This window comes from Peromyscus californicus, unplaced genomic scaffold (assembly GCF_007827085.1).
Source record: "Peromyscus californicus insignis strain IS unplaced genomic scaffold, ASM782708v3 Scaffold_22__1_contigs__length_63687245, whole genome shotgun sequence".
NCBI classification, from domain to species: domain Eukaryota; kingdom Metazoa; phylum Chordata; class Mammalia; order Rodentia; family Cricetidae; genus Peromyscus; species Peromyscus californicus.
The window spans coordinates 54,967,042-54,976,477 of NW_026294525.1; the positions used below are offsets into that span (position 1 = coordinate 54,967,042).

The 9,436-nt window shown below is 40.1% G+C and overlaps 1 long non-coding RNA gene across 1 annotated transcript in view; it reads left to right on the forward strand.

The window, feature by feature from the left end:
• The window catches only part of LOC128118162 (uncharacterized), a 68,860-nt gene extending 59,795 nt beyond the window's left edge, over nucleotides 1-9,065 (forward strand). Inside the window, exon 3 of the long non-coding RNA XR_008221032.1 lies at nucleotides 8,733-9,065. This is a non-coding gene — a long non-coding RNA (uncharacterized LOC128118162). The remainder of the gene's footprint in view (nucleotides 1-8,732) is intronic.
• The last annotated feature ends 371 nt before the right edge of the window (nucleotides 9,066-9,436 follow it).

Genomic DNA, 9,436 nt, shown 5'->3' on the forward strand with positions numbered 1-9,436 from the left:
GAGCTAAAAATGCCACCAATCTCTGAATTTGCCCCAGAATCAGGCCACAAAACCCCACCAATTCCAAGCCAACCCCCAAAACTCCCCAGCACCCAGAAACCCTATATAAGCTCTGTACCCTGTTCAGTTCTCTGCCGCTTTTCACCCTAGAGGCAGCCACCCTCCTGGATTCTTCCTTCCCAATAAATTACTTGAGTGAGGTTGGTTGTGTGGTGTGACACTTTCACCTGAGCAGAGCCCAGCTGTAACAGAGCAGAACTGTAACACTTTCTCTGGGGGAATCTTCCCCCTAGCAGAACAGAGCTGTAACAACTTTTCTGGAAAAGCCCTACCTTGCCTGAGCAGAGAAATTGCATTTGCATTGGGGAACCTTTCCCTGGAGCAGAGCTGTAAGCTGCTATGCTTTCAGTAACTTTGTGGTATTCCTTGGCTTCTGACTGCGAGGATCCCTTTCCATCTGAGCTGCAATACTTACACTGGTGTGTGTTTCTTCTAGCTGTTTCAGGTTTCAGATTGAGGTCTTTGATCCATTTGGAGTTCGTTTTTGTGTAGGATGATTGATACAGGTCTAAATTCATTGTGAACATCCAGTCTTCCCAGGACCGTTTGTTGAAGATGTTGTCTTTTCTCTGGTGTCTGTTTTTTGGCACAATTGTTGAGTATCAGATGGCTATAGATATGTGGAGTTATGTTAGGTCTTATATTTTGTTCCATTGACCTGCACACCTGTTTTTGTGCCACTGCCATCTTATTTTTATTACTATTGCTCTCTAATATAACTTGAAACTTGGCATGGTAATCCCTCCATCATTGTTCTTTGTGCTCTGGATTGTTTTGACTCTCTAGGGCAGTGCTTCTCAACTTGTGGGCCATGGCCCCTTTGGAGGGTGGCATATCAGATATTCTGCATATCAGATATTTACATTATGATTAATAATGATAGCAACATTACAGTTATGAAGTATCAATGAGATAATTTTATGGGGAGGTCACCACAACATGAGGAACCATATTAAAGGCTTGCAGTATTAGGAAGGTTGAAAACCTCTGATCTGAGGTCTTTTGTGGTTCAATATGAATTATAGGATCTTTTCTGTGAAGAATTAAATGAATATTTTGATTGATATTGCATTGAATCTGCAAAAACGTTTTGATAGTCTGTTTTCTTTTTCACAATTAAGTCTATCAGTCCATGAGCATGGTACATCCTTTCATTTTAGTTCCTTCCACAATCTACTTCTTCAGAGACTTAAAGCTATCATTGTGGATGTCCTTACCTCCTTAGTTATTACTTTATGTGATGTACATGGGAATGTATCCACAGTCTCTTTATCAGCACGTTTGTTGTTGGTGAATAGAAAAGTTACCGATCTTTCTAAGTTGATTTTGTATGCTGCTACTTTGCTGAAATTGTTGTTTCTAGACATTTTCTGGTAGAAGTTTGGGGATCTTTTATCTCTTATATATAGTGTTGTATCATCTGCAAATAGGTGTAATTTGACTTCCTTTCTTATTTGTGTCTTTTCCTTTTCTTCCCTTACCTTAGTGGTTTAGCTGGGGTTTCAAACAATATATTGAACAGGAATGGGGATAGTGGAAAGCCCTGTTTGGTTCCTGATTTCAATGGGATGACTTTGAGTTTTTCTCCATTTAGAATCATGTTAGTTGTGGCTTTTTTCATACATAGCCTTTGTTGTGTTGAGGTGTGTTCCCTCCAGTCCTACTCTCTCTAGGACTTTCATCATGAAGACTTGTTGGATTTTGTCAAAGTCTTTTCTGCACCTCTTGAGATGATCATGTGATTTTTGTCTTTAAACTCATTTATATGATCTATTATATTTTTATGCATGTATATTGAACCACTTTGCATTTACAGGATAAAGCCAACTTGATCATGGTGGATGATCACTTTGCTATATGTCAGTACTGGGGTTGCTGCAGCAATGTTGCATTTAAAGAAACACGGACTTCCTCTTGGATTTGTTTGATCAAGAGCAAGCCCAAATTCGAATTTTCCAGTCATCTCCCTGTGTCATTTGTCTGTTTCCACCCTGTGGTTACTGGTCTGCGGTTGTTTGTCTGTGTCTGATCTGTCTGTCCCTGGGTCTGTCTGATGCGCTGTGCCTGTGTCTGCCTGTGTGTGAGTCTGAACCCCTGCCTGTGTGTTTCTGTGTCCCTAATGAAGGGCTTTGCTCTCGATATAACAACACCCAAAGCGTGGCATGGGTGAGATATTGGGGATACTTTTTTATAGTGATCTTTAACACAGTATTTCAAGGGAAGTAGTTACTTTACTTACCCAGCTGACCCAGAACATCACTCAAAACAGCAAACAGATGCTATCAACCTGTATACTCACATTGCTTCCAATATTTATGCGATACTTATTTCATTTAAGATTGCTTCCAACATATTGGCTGCTTTCAGCAAATGATTACCACAACACACATAATACATTACTCTGGGTAAGGGAAATGGAACAGTGCATAAATTAAACCTAGGCTTTTGGCATAGCTTGTAAAACCTCATGGAAAATTCAAGAAATAGTATGGTTGATTACACTGTTCTCTTCAAAGCAGGAAAAACTTGAGCAGGCTGAGTAAACAGTAGGACAGTAGGTTAAGTACATAGTTTTAAATGATTCTGTTGTAAGCCCAGAGATATTTTCAGAAAAATGTATCATCACAATTTGTAAATATTTTAGTGAGGCTTTTTAGATCTATGTTCATTATGGAAATTGGCCTGTAGTTTTATTGTTGTTGTGTCTTTACTTCCCTTTAGTATTATAATAATACTGGATTTGTAGAGAAGTTTGAAAGGTTCTTATGTTTCTACTTTTAAAAATAATTAATTTTTTGTCTTAGTAATGACTTCTGTTCTGATCAGGGAAAAATGGAATCTTAATTTAGTTTTAATTTAAATTTCTCTGATGGTGAATTAAGCATTTTTACATATTTATTGGCCATTTATAATTCATCTTTCAATAACTGCTCATTCCTTTATCTTAATTGTGTTGTATATGCTCTTGTTTATTATTTAGTTTTATATTTTTATATATCATATTCCAGATGTATAGTTAGAAAACACCCTTTCCCATTCTTCAGGCTGTCTCCCTACTCAATTAAGTGTTTGTTTTTTTTGCAGGGCAGAAGATATTTTAAAAAAATTAAATAACATGCGTGTGTGTGTGTGTGTGTGTGTGTGTGTGTGTGTGTGTGTGTGCACATGTATGTATACAATGAGTACAAAGCACATGTGTGGAGATCAGAGAACAAAGCATGGCACTGATTCTCTCCTTCCACCATGTGGATCCCAGTGATTGAACTCTGGCTGTTAAGCCTAGCGGCAAGTGCCTTTCTTTAGCCACTGATCCATCTTGCTGGCCCAAGACTTAATCTTATAAAGTCCTGTTTGTCACCTGTTGCCATAGTTTCCTGAGTGACTTGAGTCCTTGCTGTTTCATCTATCTTGAACTGTTTTCTTACCCTTTCCACTAAAGGTTTCTGTGTTTCAGGTCTTGCGTTAATGTCTTTGATGTATTTGGAGTCGATTTTTGCAAAAAGTGAGATACAGTTTCATTTTTCTGCATGTGGCTATCCTGTTTTCCCAGCAACATTTGTCAAAGAGGCCATCCTTCCTTAATGTATTTTGGGCATTGTTGTCAAAGACCAGGTGGAGGTGGTTGTTGGTGTATGCTTCATATATGGGTCCTTTATTCTATTCCATCGACCTACACGTCTGTTTCTGTTACTACGACTCTGTGGTATAACATGAAATCAAGTCGGCAATGCCACCATCATTGTTCTTTTTGCTCAGGTTGCTTTGGCTGTCAGATCTTTTGTGCTTCCATATGAATTTTAAGATGTGGCTTCTATTTCTGTGCAGAATGGCATTAGGATTCACTGAACCTATAGATTGCTTTTGGTTTTCTTGCTGTCTGTCCTTCTGATCCACAAGCATGAGATGTCTTCACATCTTCCAGGGTTTTCTTTAATTTGTCCTTTCAGCATTTTAAAGTTTTCAATGTGGAAATCTTTACATCGTTAACTGGGGTTATTTTAAGGCAATTGTGAATGGAATTGTGTCACACGAATTGCTAAATGGTCTTATTAATAAAAAACCCAGATCCAGATATTGGGATAAAAGTTGAAAGATCAGAGAGGCAGAGCAGCAAGCCACCAGTTCTTACCCCTATGAAATCCTCTGCCGAAAGAGAGTGAGCTCCTCTCTCCACCCTGCCTTATCACTGTCTCTCTCTGCCCAGATCTATCACTTCCTGTCTGTCTGTACAGACCTCCAGACCTCTACAGTTAACTAGTGGCTAGTTCCTCCTTCTGATTTTCAAGCAAGGTTTATTTGTTAGAGGACAAATAAAATATCACCACAGAATTATTTCCTTCCTTTCATTTTCAGCCAGTTTGTCACGAGTGTACAGGTAGGCCACTGTTTGTTTTGTTTTTAATCCTGTCACTTAGCTGAAGCATGTTCACCAGTTCTTGAGTTTCCTGGTGGAGTCTTTAGGTCTCCACTGAAGAGTAGCAGCATCTGCAAATAAGAATACTTCATTGCAGTGAATCACGGGGTTGCTCTGGTCCAGCTGCCTCAAGAGGCACTTGTCATAGGTTTTTCGAGTTGGAGTTCATGGCTCCTGGGACACTGTGCTGTACTTTCCAGTTCCTGAGAAACCAAGACACTCCCACAGGCAGTGGAGCATTCAGGCCACTTGTGCGTCTCTGTTCTTCCTTATAAGTCAGTGAAGCATCTAGAAACTTGGCAGAGCAATTAGTATTAGACATTAATTTTATGATAGCAGTTTGCAACTGTCATTATATTCTAACAACTGCCACTGTATCCTGCTTCATAAGTGTATAAAAAGTCTGGTCACTTGAAATAAACCTGCCTCAGCCTCAGTCTTGCTGAGACTCCTCCAACCTAGCCTGACTTTCATTCCACTGACCATATCAGGAGACTCTGGTTTACTGTGGATATCACTCTGTATTAATAAAATGCTGACTGGCCAGTAGCCAGGCAGGAAGTATAGGCGGGACAAGCAGAGAAAAGAATTCTAGGAACAGGAAGGATGAGTCAGGAGACGCCAGCCTGCCATCCAGGGAGCAGCATGTAGAGGCAACAGGTAAAGCCATGGAGCACGTGGTGACATATAGATTAACAGAAATGGGCTGAGTTTAAGTGTAAGAGCTAGACAGTGGTAGGCCTGAGCTAATGGCTGAGCAGTTTAATTAATATAAGCTTCTGAGTGATCATTTTATAAGTGGCTGCGGGGTCTGTGGGGCTGGGCAGGATTGGAGAAAACTTCAGCTACACTGGTTTGGTAAGTGAGCACTGGTGCTTACCGGTGATGCCAGAGACCTGAACTATGGGAACTGAAGAATAAGGAAAAGAAAAAGTTAAGGTGGTGGACTCTTGGTAGTGGTGCACACACAAGTATGATAAAGCAGGAGATTAATCCATTGCAGATACAAAGGGGACAGGCAGGGTCAAAGGAGCGACGTTTGTTTGCAGAAGTTTTGCAAACTTCATTGCGGGCAGAAGGGGTTGAAGCGAGACACCATCAGCTGATGAAACTCCTGGAGTTCGTTAGCAAACTTCAGCGTTCTTTCCCAGAAGAGGGGTCTCTGGATCCCAGAGCTGGGTCCCAGCTAGAAGGAGTAATTCAGGGAGAATTAGATGCGAGAGGGCCAGAGAAAATTCCTAGTGAATGCTTTTCAGTTTTGGAAAGAAACAAACAAACAAAAAAAAATGATTGATAAATGTGACACAGTTAAAATTAAAAGCGAAAGTGATCAGGAAAAGGTGGAACTAAGACTGGGAATAGAAGGAAAGTTAGAACCTGAAGACATAGTGTCCACTTTCTCTGTGATGAAGTCGGCTGTCACCCGCCTTGGGCTGATCCTGCCCTTCCCTGTCCTGCTCTATTCCCTCTGCTCCTGATGCCTATCCATCCAGTGTATTTCCTGCTAACATGGAGACTTTTCACTGCTTTGCTTCTTCATCTCTTACTGAGGTTATTAAGGAAGTTCTTTGACCCCTGATGGAAGAATTAGTCCCTTTTAAACCATGATATAGGTATCTGATGCAAGGACTCTGGAGAGGGGAGGCGACATGGGAGGATCTCTCTTTTCCCAGTGAATGAAATACCTGATCCTAGTAACTCAGGGCAGTGAGTTAAAACTTATATACCCATTTTACTTAAGACTCTTAAGGATCTTAAGCAGGCATATGCTCAACATGGGCCAGCTGCTCCCTTTACATTGTTTCTCGTTGATTCTATTTCTGGGGAACTTTTTTTCCTTCTTACTGGAGAATCTTAGCAAAAGCTTGTCTTACTAGGGGTGAATATTTACTGTGGAGGACTGACTATTCAGAAAAATTTCAGGGCCAACCTATTAGAAATCAACAAAATAATGTGCTTATAACTTTCGAGATATTAGTAGGAGAAGGCAAAGTATGGTGATACTCAATGACAGATTACATATATTCCTGAGGCTTATAGACAAATAAATACTTTGGCCCTGCAAGCATGGTGTAAGTTGCCAGATTTTGGAAGAAAGACAGAGGAACTTTTAAAATTAGACAGAGGCCTGATGAGTCATATCAAGATTTTGTTTCTCATCTTTTGCAGGTGGTTAGTCACCTGATGGCTGATGGAGAGGTAGGGGATCTTATTGTCAAGCAACTGGCATATGAGGATGTTAATGCCACATGCCAGACTGCCATCCATCTCTATTGAAAGAAAGGAGATATTAATGACTCCATCTGCCACTTTGTTTTTGTATACTAAAGGGTTATCTCTGGCTGCAAGGGCCTTTTCTGCATTCTGCTGAAAATAACAGAATTCTGGAAGATTTGTTTGCTGAAGTAAAAATTGGATTAACTCATTATGGATTGATTATAGCTCCTGAGAAAATTCAACATACTACTCAAATCTTATATCTAGGAAAGTTGATAAAGTCTTCAGCAATTGCTCCTCAAAGGGTAGAAGTCAGGGAAAACACCTTAAAAACTCTAAATGGTTTCTAAAAACTTCTAGGGGAGTTGAATTGGGTTAGACCTAGTTAAAAATTCCCACACCACAACTGTAGCCTTCATTTGATGTTCTTAAGGGGAATCATAATCCTCATCTCCTAGAGAATGGACTGAGCCTGTGTGTATAGCATTACAGCGTGTGAAAAATGTATGGAGGGATGCTCAGCTTCAGCGTGTCTGAAATCCCTGTGCTGTTCCTTCATTGCTAATTATCCCTTCTCCCAACATCTTCACAGTGTTGCTCTGGGACAAGAGACCAAGATATTTCTGGGATGAGAGACACATCTTACTATTAGCCCAAACAATGTTATCACTCCCTATTGGCTTCTGGTTACTTGATAATTCTGGCCAGGTCTCACACAGAGCAACTATTTGGACAACAGCCACCAAAAATTTGTATTCCTTATGATAAAAATGCTGGAATTTTTGATGAGTACTTCAGATGAGTCAACACTGACTTTTTCTGTATATCCTTTTCAAATTGATAATTACTTTTCTTACAGCAAGCTTACTGATTTTGCATCAAAATATGCTATTTTATTTCCTAAAAGTACAAAGCTTCAGCGGATGCCCTCTACAATGTAGTATTTGTAGATGCCACAAGAGACGGTAGGGTGCCCTGGTTTCTAAAGCTGCTTCATTGATTTTTACTCACTCAGGTGCTTCTGTACAACAGATAGAATTATGCATAATTTACATTGCTTTACACCATTACCCTCAACCTATGAACTGATTTTCTGATTCACAATATGCAGTCCTGGCAGTATAGCATCTAGAAACAGAATGGATCCCTTCCCTAGGCACCTCTATCCATGATTTATTAATTCAACAGGAATTGTAGATGTAGAAAATCCAGATTATTTTGGCCATATTAGGTTACAGTCTAATCTTCTAGGACCTTTGTCTGAAAGTAATGCAAGGCAGATTTCCCTTGAGAGCTCTCTTTTCCTAGGATCTAACAACCTAAGGGAAGCATGAAAGCCTCATGCACACTTTCATCCATATGACTCAGCACCTATAAAAATGTTCTTCACTAATTCAAGAGCAGCCGATTCAAGAGCAGCCGCACTGGATATTTAAGCAATGCCCTTCACGTGTAAGAGTTAATATCATGCCTCTACCCTCTTATGTCATGACTCCCAAAGGATTATTGACAAGTCATATGTGGCACATTCATGTCCCCAGTGTTGGGAAGTTAAAATATGGTCATGTCATTGTGGACACTTATTCATTGCTCATTTTTCTGTTTATCAGGAGAAGCAGTTAAAAGAAGTTATCATCTTTTGACCCAGGGCTTTTGCTATTTTAGGCCCCTGAAAAGTATTGAAAACTGATAATGGTCCTGCATACACTGCCAAGCCTTTTCAGAAATTTTGACATTATGCTGTAACCCACACCACAGGTACTTCATATAACTCTCAGGGTGAATCTATGTGGAAAGAGTTGATTGACAACTTAAGTATTATTCAGAAATAAAGGAGGAGGAAAGGCTATTCCTCATGATATTTTATCTTCTGTTTCATATACTTTAAATTTTTTTAAATTTGGGCAAGGATGGCCTTCCTGCTGCAGAACATTTTGGGGACCCCTCCAAAACAATTCAGGGTCATGGTCCTTTGGAGAGACATTATGTCAGGCCAATGGAACACACTGGAACTGAGGCTATGATTGTGTTATTTCCTCAGGGTGCTAGAAACTGATGTGGATATCTGAAAGACTGACTACCTGTGGAAGATGTACAAAGAGGTTCAAGAATGTCTAGAGAGACTTCACCTGAACAAAAGAAAGCAAATGGGGTGATTTTGAACAAGGAAAAAATTTGGCTTGATGTATGTGTCCTTTAAAGAAGATGGTTGGGATGTGGACTTGGAATTCATCGGTTTGTATGTGAAAGGCATATTTGCATATGACTTGTTTATTCACTCTGGGAATTAACTAACTGTGTTAGAAACAGTCTCTCTAGCCTGCAAGAACCCCAAATGTCAAAACATCATAAAATAAAAAAAGGCTTATTCCAAGTTCTTACCGTATAATGACCATGTGTTCATTTATAGTTAGTTCGATCTACCTTTGCTGATCAAATTTCCACAAGGAAGAATTCCTCTTAAAGTGACCAAAGCAATCAGAACATACCAAGAAATGTTATGTAACAACATAGTATTAGGAGAAAGGATAGCAAGTATATCCCCAGCAACCATTCAGCAGGCAAGCCACCTGCTGTCAGGCTACTCCACCATCCCCAGCAGCATCAGAGGACCCTGGAGGCACAGGCTCCACCTGTACCAATTGGAGGAAGAGTGGCTGGCCTCCAGAGGAACAGACACCACATGCACCAATTAGAGGAAGAATCAACACTTGTACCTATAACTACCCCAAACCCAGATGGGTA